Below are 20,219 nucleotides of genomic sequence, written 5' to 3'. Positions count from 1 at the left end.
AAATCTCGTTAAATATTGATTCAAATAATGTGAATATTTTAAATTAGTTATTATCGATTTCTTATTCGATCGAATAGTACTATTACAAGCTGAATGAGTATATCAACTTTAGCTTCCTGAAGTTCATTTCCTTTATTGCTTTGATTTTCATTTATTTATCAACAAAGGATCGCCTGTAAGGAAAATGGCCTTTGCCAGTGAAAATACAGTATCAAATGGAAATAAAAAATTATTATTATTGGACCAAATTACATTACATACTTATAAACAATACATAAACAAGAAACGGAAGAAGCCATTCTAGATGCTTCGTTGCTTTCTCGTGTTTCCGCCATTTTGTAGTGCTGCCATTAGGAAATGGAAACCAACTTTATATACATCTATACAGAGAGATGTGTGCATATTTATTGTATATATATTTATAAACATATATTTAGGTTAATACTTCCGATTCGTGGTCGTGTAATTCGAGCAGTTTATGATTATGCAAATGCAATCGATTAATGGGCGACAAAATGGCCGAAAGTTACTCGAAATCTGGAACTGAACACGTCCACAAAAACATAAATTTCTACACCTGACGGCCATTTTGTATTTCGGTCTCTTTCATTTGCTGTTGTTGTTGTATTTTATATGTGTTGTTGTTTAATTTGTTTTTGTGAGTATTTCTTTTTTTTTTGCTTGAGTTTTGCGCTCTTTGTGAGATTATTGCTAATTTCGGGTGGCTCTCTTCTGTTGTGCTTGTGGTGGGGTTTTTTTTTGCGTGTGTTTGTTTTCTTTTTGGGGGGGGGAAGAGGGGAGGGAGAATGTGTGTGGTGGGGTTGACCACGTGATGCGCTCTCCGCAAAAAGAAAAAAAATTAGCCAAGAATTTTCGGGGGTCTCCAAGAAACTCCAAGAAAAAGGAGAAAATTTCAAAAGTTAGAGATATTTCAAATAGGATTTAATATGACTATTGAAGGGTTTAACAACATGTGCAAATTTCGGTAATAAATATATATATGTGTAGAAAATTTGCTAATTTTTTTTTAAATATTTTTTCGGGAGAGTCTTGGTACATTTCTGTGTGTGTTTGTGAGAAATGCTCCGAAAAAACCAAGTGAAAAAAAAATACCATGGCACAACAAAGTATCTGTGTGTGTGGCTTGTGCACGCCCCTATGCTTTGTCGTTGTCGTTGTTAATATTATTATATTGTTTTTGCTTTTGTTGCTGCCCAACAACAACAACAACAACAACGACCCTTACGTCAGCAGTCGTCAGCACGTGGACTATTATTAAGGCGTTTAATTAATTCGGAAGCATTTAGGATCAAATTCATAATTGAAGGAATAACAGAAGCGCTTTTCTGTGATATCAAAGGGATTCGAAGAAAGTTGTTTTATTTTTGGGATTAGATTTGTTTAATTAACTTGCACACATTTAGGATTCAATTTATAGGAATATAATAGATATTCCAAAGAAAGTTTATAGGCATATTCCAAGGGTGGAACCTATTTATTATATGAAAAATTCCCTTTGAGGGTGAGTACTATTTGATTTGATCTGAAATTAATTTTTCAATTTTATGCCTACTAGATGAAAATTTTGCCCCCATGGCAATGGTACACACTCATACTGCCTCAAACGAGAGCCCTCTCGCACTCATACATCGTTGAGGTTCTAGTATCCGTAGTATCCGTATCTGTATCTGTAGCTGTGAGTATCCCGTATCTGTATCTGTGGCCTGTATCTGTATCTGTAGTTGCCAACGTTGTTGCCGTCGCTCCGCTTTTGATATGAGCTTAATGTTACATATTTCATATGGCACACTGACTGGTTCCGGTTCTCCTGTGTCTTCTTCCTCTGCATCGGGTCTTCACTGTATGCCTTTTGCCCTTTGCCTGTTGAGTGGAATGGACCCCTTTGGCGCGACGCCACTGCCACTGCCACAGGAATTTTGTTCCTCTTCGCCTTTTCTTTGGCCTTTTGTTGGTCTTGTTGTTGTTGTTGTTCTTTTCGGGGCTGCCTTTTGATCGTGTGTGTGTATGTGTGTGAATCTTTACACTGCGCGTAAAGTATGTGAAGTTGGGCGATGTGAGAAGTTTGAGTTTAAGTTGAGCTTTTGTGGTAAAAAGAAATTCGTTATATTCTTTAAGGAAAAAAGGTTTAATTTTTCAACAATTTTAAAATGAAACAGAAAACATAGTTGGTAATATCTTTCAGAGAACATTTGTAACTAAAGCATTATTTTTTAAAACATAATTTTTGATTCGAAAATGCAAAGAACCTTATCCAAATGAGTTTGAAAAATATTTGGAAAGCATAAATCCCTTTTGGCAACATTTTTCTTTGTTATTAGTTATCCCTCAGCAAATTAAGCTATTCATTAAAATATAAACTTATTAAAAATACATTAGATCCATCTTATTTCCCCTTACAACGCACCTAAGTATCTTTGTAAACTATTATTGCTATTTTTGTCAGTAGATGTACATATCTGAAAGATTAAAGATTTATCTTCTCATCCACAAACAATAAAGAATCATAAGATTGCCTTGAATCAATTCCAGTTAGCATTGATTACTAATCTATTTACAATGGTGATATCAATAAAAATAAACTCGTTTTACGCTTTTTAATAGTAGCATTTACAATTAATTATTGTTTGCCTAGAGGCTACATATTCCGATACATGAGCATATCCATTAAAGTCTGATCCGCTAAGCGATTGAAATTAATAAATGTCAATTAAGAGTAAACCTGCTGCTTTTTAATCATATCAAATGTAATATTTATTTATAACTTAGCTAATGGGTGGGAAAAAATGATATTTGTATTAATTTAATAATTTATTAAAATGCTGTAAAGTTAGATACAAATATTTAAATGGGAGTTAAAGTTGTAATTTCATTCTTTTGAAAAGAAATAAGATCTTATTTAAAAGAATCGCGCCTTTAAAATTATAGAGATCCTCTTTAGTATATAGAAAATCTTTAAAAATTCTCAGTTAGCATAATACAATGCTATAAATACAAAAATAATATTAACAAATTAATTATAATGCACTACAAAACCCTCTTATTCCGCCACACACAAAGAAAAGCTCCCCAAAAACACCTTCCATCCGAATAACCGTTATGATTGCCTTTGCCAAATCCGCCATTTTGCTTCCGATCGTTTCGTTAATGAAAATTTCTCGCTGTGCTTAGACGCCGCTCACCAACACACACACACGCTTTCGCTCCCGAGCAGCTAAGCTTTTGCCAGCGGCCAGAACGAGATAACGCGACTATCGGTTATGTGTGTGTGTGTACGGGTTTGTTTGCTGTTTTCTTGTTTTATTTATTATTATTTTTTTTGAGAACACCGAGCAGACGTCGGAGCAGGCTACGAATTTTAGATTCTCAGCAAGCAACCCTCCTCACCCAGGGCCCCACAACTCGAAATCACCCCGCTGCGGCCTTGGGGCTGTGTGGCGTTAACCATTACATGCAAACTCACACTCACAGTCGACGCCGGCAGAGGTGACGACCGAGGCAAGGCAAGGCAAGGCGAGGCAAAAAAGGCAGCCGCTCATTCATTCATACTTGTTGCTATATCTATCGGTGTGTCGGTGTGTCTCTCGGTGTGTGTTGGGCGTGCGACGGTGTGTGCGTGTGTCGTTGTTCGGTCGCAAACTAAAGTTTCGTGAGGCATTTGTTTCAGTACGTCACCAACAGCGCCAACGAAAAGAAGGAGGAGGCGGCGAGCCGGACTCGGCACTTGGGGAATTGGATTGGAGTGTGTGGAGAGTGTGCTGTGGTGTAGTGTGGTGTGGTGCGTGGTGTGTGGAGTGTGGAGTGGCCAGCGGAATTAGGACTGTCGGTCTGTCTGTCTGTCTATCTGTCTGGCCTGGTCACACTGCTTCAAGGGTTTCCTTACAGGAAGAGGAAAAGCAGGAACATCAGCGGGAAAGCCGGGCAGTCAGGCTTCAGCTTCAAATCATAAAGTGCTTTTATTAGTACATAAAAAAAAAATACAAGAAAATAAGAAACAGAAACAGTGTATGTGTCAGTGCTCTAGTGTCCCTAATTATTAATTAGCTTAAAGCCTCGGGCAAACAAAAAAGAACCGAAACAGACACACGAAAAATTATTTCGCAAAATTTTTTGCGACGCAGTTCGAAAGAAAACAAAGCAAGCCAGCCAAGAGCAACTTAAACGACGTATTTAACAAACCAAAAAAAATATAAAAAAAAATAAAGAAAGAAAAAACTAGGGGAGCAATAACAAATATAACAGCAACAGCAACAACGACAACATCAAGAATTAAAAACAAACTCGCTCGCGACTTTTGAGCCTCGCAACTGAATAATTAAAATTAGAAGCGGAAAAGTAAATACAAAAAAAGAAACAACACTAAATAAATTTCAAATAAAGAACCCGAAACGCTTTAAGTATGTGTACATATATGTATTTACATATACATACATATACATATATGTATTTTAGAACAAAAAAAAAATGGCGCACAAAGAAACTGTGAACTTATACAATCAAAAATTTTTTATTTGATTGCATGTACATACATATGTACAATGTACGAGACCAAGACCAACAACAAATGAACTTTGTACCAGTGACAACGCCAGCAATGATGATGATGATGATGATTAAGGCGCTGCGATAATGATGAATGAAATGTGTGGCCTAGAGTGATGTACGATTTTTAATGAAGTTGAGCTTTAATTCATTGATGAACCTTAGTTATAAACTATCCCAAAGAAACGCTGAGACCTTAAGAGGAAGTTTAGGATCTTAACGAATCCATTGATCACATTAATAATTACAATTATTCCTGTATCTTAGGGGAAAAAAAGGGTGATCAACAAATTGATCTTAAAAGAAACCTATGAGGTTAATGCTTAGCCCCGTCATATCTATAAAATGCAATTATAATAGACTTGACAATCAAAACAAATAAAGGTATGGGGTTCGTTCTGTTCTTGCTTATTGCCTCCTTTGCTAGGTGATAAAGCTCTTACACTCTGGCGGCGGCGTGCATTGAACTAATTGGCCCCAATGTTGTTGTTATTGTTGTGTTTGTTGTAGACTAGTTTTCCACGTTTCTTTTGCCTTGTTTTTTTTATAATACCCTTCTCTGTGTATTTATTTAAAGCGCAAATGTTTTAGATACGACACACACAGAGGCGTAGAGTGTAGACTAGAGAGTAGAAAAGAGTGAGAGAGGGGTATGTAGGGGAACCAGAGCCAGTCAGACCGCTGTCGACAAAAAACAACAACAACAAGTCGAAAAAGTAAACTACAGCAAAATCAACAACAACTATGTATAAAGGCAAACTTGCCTATCTGTTGTTGTAATTGTTGTAGTAGTATTTTTTTTGTTGGGTGCGTGTGCTCAGCATTTAACTAAACTGGCACACACGCACACAAAAAAAAATATAAGCGAAACAAAAAAATAAAACACCAACAGCTACACTAACACCAACACTACATACACCAACGCGACCACACCAACACCGTTTCAACAATCTGTCAGGGCTGGCAGCGTAGTCTGCTTATATAATCACCGTCTAAATGGCTTTGTTTGTAAGTATCTACATTTATTCAAATGCAATTTGTTTCAATTCTTTATTTCGACTGATTTTCGCGTATGAGTGTGGGGAAAATCTGCAGCGTGCATGTGCATTTCAGTATGTATGTATATTTTGTGTGTATGTGCATGCGAACAGCTGTTCGCCGACAACAGAAAACAGCTGTTACCATTGCAGTGCAATTCCTACAAAAACAATACATGAAAATAAAATAACAACAAAAAAATACAGACAAAACAACAACAGCAAGAACACAGAGAGCACAGAACAGCCAAAGCTCGCTGACGCCGGCAGCGGCGACAACGGCCATGTGTCCTTAAAGCGCTCGTGGGACTTATTTTGCGCACCAAAAAATATCAAGTATACGCAACCGACACCGCTGATGGGAAAGCGAGAGAGCGGCCCCAGACGTTGCTCCCTCTCTTTCACTCACCCATACGAGGACAGCAAAGAGCGAGCTCCCGCTCTCGGTTTCTCTCTCTCTCTCTCTGTCTCTCACCTATACAAGCTCACCCACACGCGCAACAAGTTGTTGTTGCTTTGGGGGCACTCTCTGGCTCCCCACACACACCGAGACGCTGAGCGCCAGGGTTAGGCGCCGTTAGCCCTTGCTCTCCATCTCCGCGCAGCGTTGCCAGAGTGTCGAGAGAGTGCTGCTCCCCATTTACTGTTATTTGAATGAATCTATTTACAGGGGAACTTCACTAAAGCGAACGCCAATTTCGGATTTTGCAGCAATATTTCCTTTCTTTATTTTGAGTTCACAAATATACATTAAATACAAAAAGCAATATATAATTAAGCAAGCAATTTTCTGAGATTTACCACAAAAACTGCAACCTAGTTACCAGCACTTAATTCGATAATTGATCAACGTTTTTCCATAATTATTAATAATATTTTTTGTTGTGCTCGTTTGATGTAATTTGAAACCCATTAGGGTTGCCAACGTGCTGCAGGGAAAAATAGTGCGCAAAAAGAGTTTTTCCCCCCTTGTCGTCGCGGCGGTGTATTGTCCAAACTATAGTACATAATAAATAACCAAGGCGCAATATGCGCAGCTTCAATACAGAGCCGACAGATACAGATACAGATGGGCACACACAAAATAGTTTTGTTGGATGGGGATGGGGATGGGGTTGGGGTTCTGCTTAGTTGTTGTTTTCTTTTTGAATTGTTGTTATAGTTGTTGGTGTATTTGTTGTTGTTGTTGTAGTTGGAGGCGCCTTTTTCGAGCCTCAAGTTCGCAGTGAGCTGGAAATTTGTATCCGACGGATCGACAGACTACTGACAACGGGTCTCCTCCATGTGTAGCTGTGTTGTTTATAGTTATTTGTTGTAGTTGTTGTAGATTCTGTGTCTTTCTATTATATTTAAATGCGCAATTAAGATTGGCACAGCCCTTGGCAAGGCGGCAGCAACAACAACAACAACAACAACAATAGCGGTAACAAGATCAAAGTATTCACAAAAATTGAACCAGTTTGAATGTTATACGCATTTATCATTCGTCGTCCGAATCTGATCGAAATCGCTCTCGCATAACCCAAATTTACACGAACAAAAGATCAACGGTTGGAGATTAAAAAACACGAGCCAAGAATTAAAATAATTTCGGTAAAATTAAGTTAAACACTTAACCACATGCTCCATATTCCCCCCATATTCGTGATTGATCGATTCGATATGACATGAATATTTTGCTTAATTTGTGGGAACTAAAAATATAAACATAATGTCAGAGATTAACTTTTTGTCTTTAATGAACTTGAGAGTAAAACTACAAATTAGTTTGGCCGTGCCTTAAATTAGCAAGTTACTTTCTCTTAAAGCCAAAAAACCTAAATAAACAGAGTTATAGAAAATCAAAAGGTATTTAATATTTAAATTTGTTGTATTAACAAAGGCTATAACAGTTTAAAAACTGTTTTTTTTTTTCTTAACGATACCTCTTTGAAATATTAAGTATACGCCCTGTTGTTTTATTTCTTAACGAAACCCCAATAAAATATTAAGTATACGCTCTTGTATTTCCTAGCGAAATTCATATGAAATATTAAGTATACGCAGTGTGGTTCGTGAAACTTTTCATATTTCTAAGAAATATGCAATTCTTATATTATTATTTAGATATCTTATTTTAAATGTTCAGTTATAGCAGAAGGTCATTTGGGAACACCCTATATCTGGGATGCTTTATGACATTTTATGGCTTTTAATTGACCAGACGCTGTCGCACATGTCCGACGATAATGATCCGTTTAGTTATTTTCGTATAGACAACAAATTTATTTATAAATCTCCCCCAACGGATCTTTCCTTAGTTCTCTTTTAGCTTTTTTTCCTAACGATCTCGGGGTGGCTCTCTGCCACAGTGTCTGCCATAATTAGGCGCACAGTTGGCGCAATTAAGAGTCTTTTTTACAAAACTAAAACCGAACCGAAACCAGCTTCAACGTCATCGAGTGCGGCATAAATAATCGTAATCTAAATACGCGGCCAAACAAAAATATTAACAAGATTGGAGATCACAGATCGACGATCGGTTTGGAGAGGAGGAAAATGGCTGGATGGAAATCGTTTACTTTTCTTTTTTTCTCATTTTCGGCTCTGACGTAAAATGGCCCCGGCCAATTTCGATTTCATTCAGCTCCGTTCGGGTCTCGATGACGTACACATTGGCCTCCTGCCCAGCCACCTCCTCACCTATTACAGGCAGACAACCTTGTAAAGTTTCGTGTGCGTCATTTCGTTATATTTGCTGTTGAGTTTTCTGCCCCTTATTGCCTCCACCACCACCACCACCACGTTTCCTTGTGTGTGTGTGTTTTGTTTTGCAATTTTATCGCTGCCGCCGCATCTCCCAATAATAATATCAACTCGTAAAAAGTCCCAAGCCCTGCACAGATACTTCGTACTTTGGTACTTCCCCGTGCGTCATAGGTTTCTGTAAAATATTTTCGTTAAAAGCCTTTCGTATTTGGCATTTCCATATTTATTTATGGCATACATTTCTATATATACATATATATTCCTAATCTGTCGCTGGCAACGAGAAGGAGGCGGAGGTCGTTGATCGCAGCTGCACACACAGATGCACTCATCGAGAGTTTCTCCAGTAGGTGAAATGCGAAATGATGTGACTAAGTTGCTCCATATATAGTTCTCTGATTCTAGAACTATTTATCTTTGTTTATAGAAATCGTCACCGGTTGAACTGGTTCATAGGTCGTCGTCGGTGCCTGTGACTCAATCTGCAAATGTGCAAATCTAATTTCCTTTTCCAGAGAACTATCAAAGCATTTGCTGTTCTTTAATCTATACAAATACTAAAAAGTTCGATGGAATTCTAGAGAAGTCTTGGTGAATCAGCGCAATTAGTGAGACATTTTTGTGGTGATGTAACTTTGAGTTTGAAAAAAGATTTCGGATATGGTTTGATTGCATTCCAAATGATTTCCAGGAAATCTGATGGAACATGATTTTTATACAGTTTTGTTGTACAAATTTAATTTCTATATTATTTCTGGTTGAACGTTTTTAAAACATTAATTTAGATTTTAATAAAGAGGCAAAATAAGTAATACTAAAAAGGAAAGAATAAAGAAATCTAACATCTTAAATATGTTAAAGAAACTTTAGATTATGTATATCTCTTCGTTTAAGAACTTATTATGTTCTGAACATTATCATAGTTAAAGTTATAAATATATTAAATATTTGCAATTTAAAGTCTGTTTAAAGTAATGTTGAAATCCAACACAAAATTCACGCCATCTAAAGACGGCGCAAGTGTTTGTCCGACTTTGTTTCCGATTGTTCTCCATATATTCTCCGTATTCTCTATATATGCCTTGTGCTGAATGCCTGAATTTAGTATGGAGTATTATCATCAAATCCTATATAATCCGGTACAAGTTGTGGAAAATCAAGCGGGCATTCAAGCGACTTATTTAGACACTCGCTGCTAGACTTGAATGGAGGGGCTGTGTGTGTGTGTGTTGTGTGTTTGTTGTTTGGCTTACTTCCGTTACTACTATATGTGGGCACGAGTGTACGTGTGCGTGAGTGGCATTGTGGGTGTGGGTTGTGGGTGCATGTGTGTATTATGTTGTTTGTCGCTGCCTGCGATTTTCATTCATTAAAAAGCGAGCGCAACACACACACACACACACACACACACACACACAAAGAGCAATTGCGACGGCATACGCGCACACTCCCATACGCTTTCATTCATTCATAAATTCATGCAGCAGCAAACAGCAACAGCAACAGCCCCCGCCATCGGCCCCCAAGCCCCCTCCTACGGCATCACTGCCACTGCCACCGCCTCTGCTTCTGCTTCGGCTTCTGCTGTTGCTGCTGCGACTGCTGCTGCTGCGGTTGCTTCAGCCAATGCCTCTGCCTGCGTCGGCGTCTTGTGTCATCGCAGCAACAACAGCAACAGGCAGCCACAAATGTTGTTGTTGCGGCAGTTAGTGCACTGATAAAAATAAATAACAGAGTAAAAGAATTCAATTTTAAACATGAAGCATGAAATACACCCTTAAAAGCTTTGATTGCATTCAAATTTAAGGCAAATCTAAGGGAATATTTAATACTTCTTTTATTTTAATTTATAATTTAATCATTTAATTATTTTAATATTAAAAAGTAGGCCATGATATACTTTAATTTCTCAAATAATGTTTCATTTTAAGATTACTCCATTCAAAACACTTCTTTACTCCATCTTGTTGCCCAAAAAGTAGGCAATACTTTTGGTTTGCTGCCGGAAGTAGTATTTTCATAGCCTACTTACCAGCAAATGTTGGTTGTTCTAACAGAAGTTTAATTTAAAATGTAATATAGCTAACCTATATTGTTTAAAAATTAAATTCAAAGAATTACACAAAACTTGATAGAAGAAATAACACTTTTGATATAGATTCCGTTCAGTGTATTTAGTTTATCTCCTACAGACATCGGACCGTGGTTCCCGTTTCCAGTCTCCATTTCCACAATTTCCCCACACACACTTTTTCCCTCCCCCCAATGCTCCCGCCCCCCTGCTTCGTTTGCTTGGTTGCATTTTATAGATTCGTTCTAAATTTCAATGAAATTTCATTGAGCACGCATGGCACAAAAAACAACAATAACTGATAAGTTCGGAACGGATCCGATCCGTATCTCTCTCTGTCGCTTGTCTTGTTTGCTTGTGCGCTGTGTGTTTGTTATGGGGTCAGCCATTCAATACGCTTCGTCCAAAACTGAAACCGAAACTGAAACTGTCGCAATCGCCCCCGAAGATCCCCCCTTATGTGCTCTCGTTTATATGTATGTACACATTATACGACTGCGCTCAGAATTATAGTAATAAACTAATAAAAACTCAATTAAACGTATTTCCGGGAAGGCAACATAAAAAAAAGAGTCAAGAGTGAAGAAAAATGAGAAATATAGCAGTACTTTTGTTTTATTATCGAGAGGTATTTAATCTTTATCTTAGGGCTGTAAACGTTATGTTTTAATTACTTCCGCTATGCAAATAATAATAAATAATACGGGAAATTTATTTATAATATAAAATTAAATAGATAGGAAACTAGCTGAAGATGCTAATCAAGAACATATTTGATTTATAGGGTCGGTCCTTCACTGCGTTACAAGCTTTCTATTAAATATAATCCTCTATTTTTAATTATAAAGTTCTTAAAGAGTTTCCAATTTTCCTAATTTCAGTTTATTTATTTATTTTTATTAATAATTCTCAAGCTTTTAAATATTTTCTAATTGTTTTTTAAACCTTTTCAAAGCCCAATTAAACCATATTACAATTTAATTGCTCTATAACTGCTATTGTTATGACCCCCACTGTAATTATATACCTTATACAGTTATGAATGAATGAAGTTCATACACACATACTCACCACCACCCACACACACACACACACACACATAGAGTGGCAGCCTCATGTTTGGTTCGTCAGTTTGGTTATGGTCACAATATTTCCGGCCCGCCGGGCTTGGGTTTATTTTTTTAGTTTTATTTATATTTATATTTATAGCTTGGGGCCATTGGATCTTCTGCCACTTCTCCTCTCACTTCTTACTTCCTTCCTTCCTTTTCTTTTTTCTTATTTCTTGTTTCTTATTGCTGTCCCTTTCCCTGGATGTGTTTGTTGGCCACTCCAAAAATGCAGTTGGCAGCACTTCCTCATTTGTACGCACCGGAAGTGAGCGGAAATGCTCGCACACTCGCATTAGTCACTTTTGTTTTCACTTCCACACACACTCGCCCCTGCCCCTGCCCCTGCCCTTTCTGGTATATAGTTTCCGTTGATAAAACGCCTCTGCCTCTGTCTCTGTCTTTGCCCCCTCGTCTCTCATCTCGTTTCCACTTGCGGCTATTTATGGCGAAAGTGTTTGGTGGAGTTTGTTTTTGTTGCCTGCTGCTGCTGCTGGGCCTGAGTTCAATAGTGCTTTGAACTTTAGCTCTCTCCCGGTCTCTTTCTCCTCCTCATCTCTCTCTGTCTCTGTCTTGGTGTGTGTCTGCCTCTTTCTGGCTGGGAATGCATCAAAAATAGAGCGGCACATTGTCTGGCTGCTTTTGGCGAAAAAAGGGAAAAAAAAGGAGGATCGAATGGGTGGTGGAGAAAGAGAGAGAGAGAGGAGTACAGTGACGTCCGTTTGGAAGGGGGTACAGCTGAATGGGTCTCAAAATGTGGGGATAATGGAGGGGGCGGAAGACGACGATGGGGGCACAACTTCCGCTGGCGAGGCTTACGCAAAAAGACGTTAAATTTATGAATATGAATGAGCGGAGCCACAATCCCCGATTTCCCTCGTTATATTTCTCCTCCTTTCCAGCTGTCGTCGTCGCCCCCACGTCGTCGTCGTCGCCGCTGCACTTTTCGTATATATGAAAACTGGGCCAAATGTCATTAATACATCAGATCCGGACATGCAAGCGGGAAGCAAATCATGCGTTGACAAGATGGGGGGGGGGAAGCTACAACTGTAGCAGAGACTGTGGCACAGGGGCGTAGGTGGGGCACGGCGACGCCCACATTTGGAGCAGATTCCAAACTCCAAAACTCCGGCGACGACGACGTTACTCCTACTTGGCCACATCCACATCCGATTGCAGCCAGTTTGTTAGCCAAGGAATGTGCTATTATTATGCCCAGAGCCGTGAGCTCTCTCTTTCTTCTATCTATCTTCTTTCTCTGTCCAAGATTTTCTTTTTCTATCAGCATCCGCCTTTCCATGGAGCTGAGCAGGGTATAATACAGTTCGGTTTTAAAGGAAATAAAAGATAGTTTTTAGCGATATTTATCAAATATTCTTAAATACTTAGAAAGGTAGATAAATAGATAGATAGATAAATAGGTAGCAAGATAGAGAGATATATGAATATATAGATAGTTAGTTAGTTAGTTAGATAGATAGAAAAATAGATAGATAGATAGAAAGATATAGATAGAAAGATATATGGATAGATACTTACATATCTTAAATTCGAATTTGAAGCTCTGAAGATCTAGTCCATTGTTTCATAAACCCAGAAGTTAAGGAACTATAGACCCCTTTCAAGATCATAAAGACAGTTGAAGCTACATCTTCTCTACACTTCCCTAACCCATTCTCAAATATTTCACAATAATTCATTTAAAATGTTCTCAAACTTTCGATCTGTATATTCTAAAACCCCATTCTATCCATCTTTTTTAAGAGCTATCAACACAGTCATAGAAATATATACAAATGCAGTCTTTAGATACTTGCTTACCAAGTAGACAGACGGCTGCCAGTGCATCCAACTGGAATGTGGCTGCTGCAAGACGCTCGAATGCGCTTTCTTTCATTTCCATTTCTGCATCTGAACCTACATCTCTCCATTTCCCTTCTCCATCGCCATTTCCCTAGCCACATCCTCTCCTGCCACGGTTCCTTCATCTTCATCTTCATCTCCATCTCCATCTTTGCCTGCAAACTGCACCTCATCATCAACGGATTCATTCAGCAGGGAAATGGGGCGGCGTCCGTCGGGCGGTTCGTTAGCGGGCCAATTGTTGTCACTACCGCTGCAGTTCTTTTTTTCTTCTATTTTTTGTTCGTATTCCCGCTGTTGGCTTTCAATTGTGCGACTTTGTGGCGCTGCCCAACACTTGTATGCTAATGCTAATGCAGCCAACAACATGCCAACCGGCCAACAGGCCTTCAGACTTCTTAGCACAGTGGGGCAAGTTTGTGTGATTAGTAGAGAAAATATCTTAACTTTTAGAATGGTGTATTTGTGAAAAATGAGACTTGGGAACTTTTAATGTATAATATAATATAGTAATTTAATATTGTAATATAATATAATATAATAAACTACAATAACTTCAAAATAACGACAGTATATCCCACATCAAATACAGATCTTTTGATTAAAAATAAGTTATATTACTATATACTATACAATATATTATAAGTTGCATGTTAATAAGAAGCATGTTACTTATAATATTGTGTGGTTAAATATAACTTATTTTTGAACTCATATTCTGAATACTATTTGCTAATGATCAGTATTTAAAATTCCTGCAAATATATGTATACTAACATGTTACCTATACTTGGGAATTATAATCGAGTCTAAACTTTTTATGGCTTATTACGACTACTAGTTCCTGAGTTAAGGCTCTTCTATGGCTATGATTTAAGCTCTAATCTTCTTTAAACTTTCCTTTAAAAGTGATAACCCTTTTCTTAATCTTCGGAACTTTCTTTAAAATATCTGTAGTTATTTTTCAACTATTCTTGCCCCACTGTATCCGCTCATTGCCGTTGCAGTTGCAGTTGCAGTTGATGGCTCTCGAGTGTGCGTGTGCCCATTTGCAGCGGCGTCAGCGTCAGCGGCTTATCTAACCTGGCGGCGGTGCTGGTGCTGGTGTGCTGCACTACCACCGTTTTTTCTTCTTAATTTTTTATTTATTTTTTTTGTATTTTTTACATCAGATGCAACTGCAACTGCCACACTGACGAGGCACTGTTAATTTTGCCCAGGTTTTTTTTGCTGCAAGTCTCTCATGCATAAAATTGTACACGACATAATTTTTCATGAAACGGCCGGGTCTGGCTGGGATCCTCCCGGTGCCGAGCCATCACATATATAGCCACCGGCGGCTATAGCTTCTATGGTATATATCCCTCTCTATCCCCCCCATATCGTTCTCTCTCTGTCCCATTGCCGTTGTTTTGGGCAGGTTCGGTGCACTTTTTGCCGGCTGACCGCGCTCACTCGAGTAGAAATTATGTGCAATTTGTCTAGCCAGAGGTCTGGTCTCTGGTCTAGAGCTTGATTCCGATTCCATTTCATTCCGCCTTCTACTTGGTACACTCGAAGAAAATTTGGTTATTAGGATTAACTGAAAAAATGGGGAGATACATTTGCGATCTGAAAGTTACCTTTGGTTTGTTAAAATCCCTTGAACTGTGGGGGGTTCTGTAAAGGATCACTGGGAATTTACTTTATAAATATGCAATCTGAAAAACAATTTAGAAGTATATTAATTATTATTATTAATTGCAGAAAAATGACTTGGGAATTACAACTAAAAGGAGCTTAGGGAGTCCTTGTTAAGAATCATTAAAAGAATGACAATAAAAGAAATTCTATCATTAATTCTAGAACAAAATTTAGCAAAGTAATGGGCTTAAAAAATAGAAGTAGAAAAGTAAGACAAAAGTACTTAATTGTTTAGTAAAGATCCTGAATTAAATATGCTTATATTTTAGTATCAGTTGTGAGGCTATTTTTTAATATTTTTTAAACAATCTTAATTTGAAATTTATAGCAAAGCTCCTGAACTAAATACTGAGTTCCTTTTCTTGTATTTTAAAAATAATCAATACTTTATATAGATCTCTCAAAGTCCCCACTAAATTAAAAATGTAAACCCTTTTAGCCATGATTCATTCACGGGTTTTTCCCCGAGTGTTCTGTGCCTTGTGCTCTGCTGTGGAGCTTCTTAATGATCGGTGGACTGTAAGCGCATCACGTGCTCCCTATTAGATCGCGGGTATTATCATTACGTTCGGGCGGGGGCCGACTTTCGACCAAAAGTAATTACACCGAAATGGGGGGAATTCTTTGCCATCGAATCGAATCGGATCGGATCGGTACCGTACGATCGTTGACCATGCAACGCACACACACCTCCACGTCATAAGTGGGGCTCCAACCGAACCCCATACCCCATACCCCATACCCTTACCCCTATCAAAAACCCCCACCTCCTCCTTCTGGCCCCGCTGATAAGGTGTATTAATTATTTTTATGGTCTTGACGTTTGCTGTTGTTGATGTTGTAAATAGTACAAACAGTCGAAAGTCCACCAAAAGCTTTTTGATTGGGAAATCTCTGTTGTTGATTTTCATTTCGTTTTTATTTTTTTTTCTTTTCAGATGGAAAAGAAGCTAAGAAATTACAATTTTCGACTGTAAGTGTTGAGAGCATGTGACTCAAAATTTTAACATTTTTTAATGTGTGTGCCCCCCCAGGTATGTCACTATATAAAAAATACATATATCTTTGTATGTTTGTATGGCATCACATGTCATTTATAGTTTGGCCTTTAAATGGGCCTTTTGATAAGCCGTAGATTGAGCGCGTGCTTTTGTCTGGGCCTTTAGCCCCACTTCGTGCACCTCGACAACAAACGGACAGGTGCAGGTGTGTGTGTGTGTGTGTTTGTGTGTGTATACTTTCGAAATTCCAGAAATTCTTGCGTCAAGTAGCCGCCCCGAAAAGCTTATCATGCAGACGCAATCATCGTAGGTCCGTAGGTCCCCTTTACCTTGTCAATGGATTGCATTGATACCGGGACAGTTGACTGGATTGATTGGATTGATTATTGGGCGGGAGGGGGAGGAGATTGTAAATACACCTGGCGCCCGCTGAAATTAAGATATTTTTGCTAATCAAACAAAAAAGTTAAGGCAAGCTCCAGGAACTGAGGTAGTTTTGGCTATTTATAGACTATAGAATGTTAGGGGTTTAGGGGATACCCTTGCAAGGGTATTATAATTCTAGTCAGAAGCTTGTTTCGATGTGAAGGCATTATTTCCGACCCTGTATCATAAATATTCTTGATTATTTTAAATTTTTCAAAAAGATCGTTAAAATTTTAAAAATAAAATTATTAAATTTAAAATGAAGTAAGCAGATTTATTAAACCAATAAAACTAGCATAAGAGCATTTTTCGAATTCAAATTAATGCTTCTTTTTAAACTTTGCTTTGTTGAAAAAATTGTAAAATTGAAAAATTTTAAATTACTGCATTTAAACTTGTTTTCCATATAATTTCTGAGTTATAAACTACATCAAACCAACTTATTTTATTTATTTGATATTTTTTTAACACCTCTCAAACATTTTTGAATATCTTTTCTGTAAACTTTTCTATCCATGAGATCCATTTTAAGTGAATAAATTCCATATTCCAAGATCTTATGCATAAATATGTTCCCAAAACATATCTTAAAAATCTGCCTGGCAAATCATTAGATATAAATCCAAGAAAACTTCATTATAGATTGATTTTTGAACTAGTTTAGTTCCGTTTATTTTGTTTTGTGATATTTCCCAAGAAGTTTCCCAAGCGTTTTGCTGGGGATTGTCCCATTTGGCATTTGATATGCATGTCAGGAAGGCGGTCGACGACGACGAAGACGACGATGACGATCCCCCCTACGAGATCTGTGGCCATAAATAACAAGTAAAGCCTATGGAATTTCCTATAAATAAGCTCATGACGAATATAACAAAAATGCCCTGTCCCAACCTTAGCCCCGCGCCCTTCTTTTCGATAAATGTGTGTGTTTTTTTCGTTGTAAATGACCTCGTTCACATAAAGTTCAGAAATTCCATTTACAAACTTGTAATTGAAAAAATCCACACACACATGAGCCAGAGAGCCAAAGTCAAACACGTTGGAATTTACTGTTTGTTGTTGTTTTTTGTTGTTTTTTTTCTTTACCGTTCAATGACGAATTTTTTACAGTCACAAAAAATTACAGAAACAAAATAAAGACAAAACAGAAAAAAAAATTCAACCAAAAAAGCCACTTACGAAAGTCTAAGGAAAATGTTTATTGTTCCATAGAGATTACAACATAGAAGAGATGCCCAAGCTGAAGAATTTTCGAAAGATGTGGTGACAAAATGCAAAAGTAGCACACATACAGATAAAGATACAAATGCAGATGCAGGCGCAGATACAGATACAGATACAGATACAGATACTCTTTTCTCGCCGGCTTTGGATCGCTGAAAAGAAGGGGGGAGGGGGGGGAGGGTGGCCCAGGGGGCCGGGGGCAGGGGCCACGGTGCTTTGCTGTGTTTGTGGAATGTCGTTTTGTGAGTTTCTTATGCTCAGACGGACTCAAACATCGGCATGAGCATGAGGTACATAGAGTTTTGTATCGAAACTTTCTAGCACACAGATATGCCGCAGATCCAGCAGATACACACACACACACACACACTCACACACACAGCGAGAGAGGGACTCTCATACAAGCGCAAAGAGAGTTTCTCTGCCTCAGTTGCTGCTGGCGTCCGCTGCCCGCGCTGCTGTCGCTGCTTCGGTCGCTGTCTCTGCCTCGGTCGCTGCCTCTGCTCACTTGAAATTCCGACGCCGAAACGAAAGATCGCGCAAAAGAAAAGAAAATTTTCATTCAGTAATTGTAGCTGCAGCCGCATGGTCGTGGTCGTGCCCAGTCCGTTTTCCAAGAGGCTCTCAATGTTAACATTTAACATTTTGTTCAAGAAATGTGACACAGTAAACGGTAAAAGTGCGCCAATTTCGCGAAACAAAAAATCAAGCAATAAAGAAACCAAGTACATTTGTGAACATTAAACATTATAATATTAACAAATGAAATTAAACCTCAAGTAAAGTTAAAAAATAAAACAGAAACAGACAAGGACAACACGAGACTGGTGCGACCGCATTCCAGAAAGTTCAAATAACGATCGTGGAAGGGGAAAAACTGAACTAAACTCGAACTCGAACTCGAACTGCGAAGGAAAGTGCCAGTGTATGTGTGTGGAATGCAGAAGAAGAAGAAGCAGCAGCAGCCAGTAAGAATCACAAGCCAAATAGAAGAAAAATGCCTTCGAAAAAACTGGTTTTTTGGCTTCGTTTCGTTTCGCCAGCAAAGACTGTATGTCGTCTCGAGGTTCCATTGACATCCCGGGAGTTTTCTAACCTCCAACTTGCGAGATCTCCACATGGGTAAGTCGGAATTCGCGCACACACACACGCACACACACTCACGATCGAGACTTGGCCTTTTTTTTATTCTTCAAGCGCGCCTCAAATATTTATTGGCTGAAATTGGAAGCTGTGTGTCTGAGCGCGCGTGTGCTTTTGTGTGAGTGTGTGTGTGTGTGTGTGTGTGTGTGGCGTCTATTTAGAAATTCAAATTGAAATTTTTAAAGCGTGAGTCATGCAAGAGCGTGGGTTGTTGTGGAGCCCGAGACCAGTTTTCACATAGCGATCCTAACCTTCAGTGGGAACAGTTGAACAGTGGGAAAAAAAAAAAACGTTAATGGGAACAATCATAAAAGTTGCATCACTCAGCACAAAGAGAAGAGGGAGAGACACAAACAACAAGTCAACCACCAGCATAGAATGCGGCTGCCAGACAGGCGAGACGGCTATAGCGTCGGAAAGAGACGAGGCAAGAACACGGACGCGGACAAGAGCACAGACGAAAGAACAACAAGCGGCAGAAGAACCGTTTTACAGAGCGGGCAGCCCAGAGTAAGAAGGAGCGAGCGAGACGGGCACACAAGCAAAGGGAAAAAAAGGGAGTGCAGTCCAACACTCGAAAAAATTAAATGCAAAGTAAATAATATAAATATTTAAGAGGATAAAATTTTTAATTTGATTTAGTGACAGTTAAAAATATATTTCAAAGTTTGGCTATAGATAAAATTAAGATTGTGGCTAACCGTTAAAAATCCTTAATAGAGTGCTTCTATTTTCACAAGTCTATGAGCTCTTTAAAAATGTTCAATTAAAATATTTCATTGGCATAGGCTTTATTACACACTTCGAACTTTTTCCCACAGTGTTTTCGGCTCGTTTTCTTTGCCCTAACTGATCCCGTTTATTTTGCCATTCTTGCCCTCCCCATTTTGGTTGACGTAAACCGTAATGTCAGCAGAAAAGAAGGAGCAAACACGAGCAGTATCGAAAAGCTATCGACACCGATTACACTTGGGCAGCCAGTTTTCTGCAGTTCGTCGCTCTCCCGTTCCGTTGCTTTGTTTTTCCAATTTTCGTCGTAATTATATTCAAAAAACGAAAGAGCTGTGCGGATCAAAACTGGCAGCTTTTTATACCACATCATAAATGTCAATTAAAAATGATATTTGTATTGTCAAGTTCCGCCCGTCGGAACATAAAAATGTGCTATAAAAAAAGCTAACGGTTAATGCTACGGTCTGCTGAAGTTCGTGTGTGGCTGCAAACAGAAGAAGAAACAAGGAAAAAGAGACAGAGATAGCTAGAAAAGGCAAAAAAAAAAAAAAAAACTATTCCCTGCTCAATAGAAAGTTTGTGTTAATAAAAAAGCAACAACAACAACAGCAGAAAAAAA

The 20,219-nt window shown here is 38.4% G+C and overlaps 1 long non-coding RNA gene across 1 annotated transcript; it reads left to right on the top strand.

Moving 5' to 3' along the window:
* Positions 1-671: 671 nt before the first annotated feature.
* On the top strand, positions 672-19,613 carry LOC147643449 (uncharacterized). The gene is made up of 2 exons (XR_015272114.1): positions 672-5,568; positions 16,013-19,613. It is a non-coding gene; the product is annotated as an uncharacterized LOC147643449 (long non-coding RNA).
* Positions 19,614-20,219: the final 606 nt, after the last annotated feature.

This window comes from Drosophila serrata, unplaced genomic scaffold (genome assembly GCF_035046125.1).
Source record: "Drosophila serrata isolate PLE 108 unplaced genomic scaffold, ASM3504612v1 contig_273, whole genome shotgun sequence".
NCBI lineage: Eukaryota > Metazoa > Arthropoda > Insecta > Diptera > Drosophilidae > Drosophila > Drosophila serrata.
The sequence above is the reverse complement of the archived record's forward strand: the minus strand, read 5'-3'. Positions and strand labels throughout refer to the sequence as shown.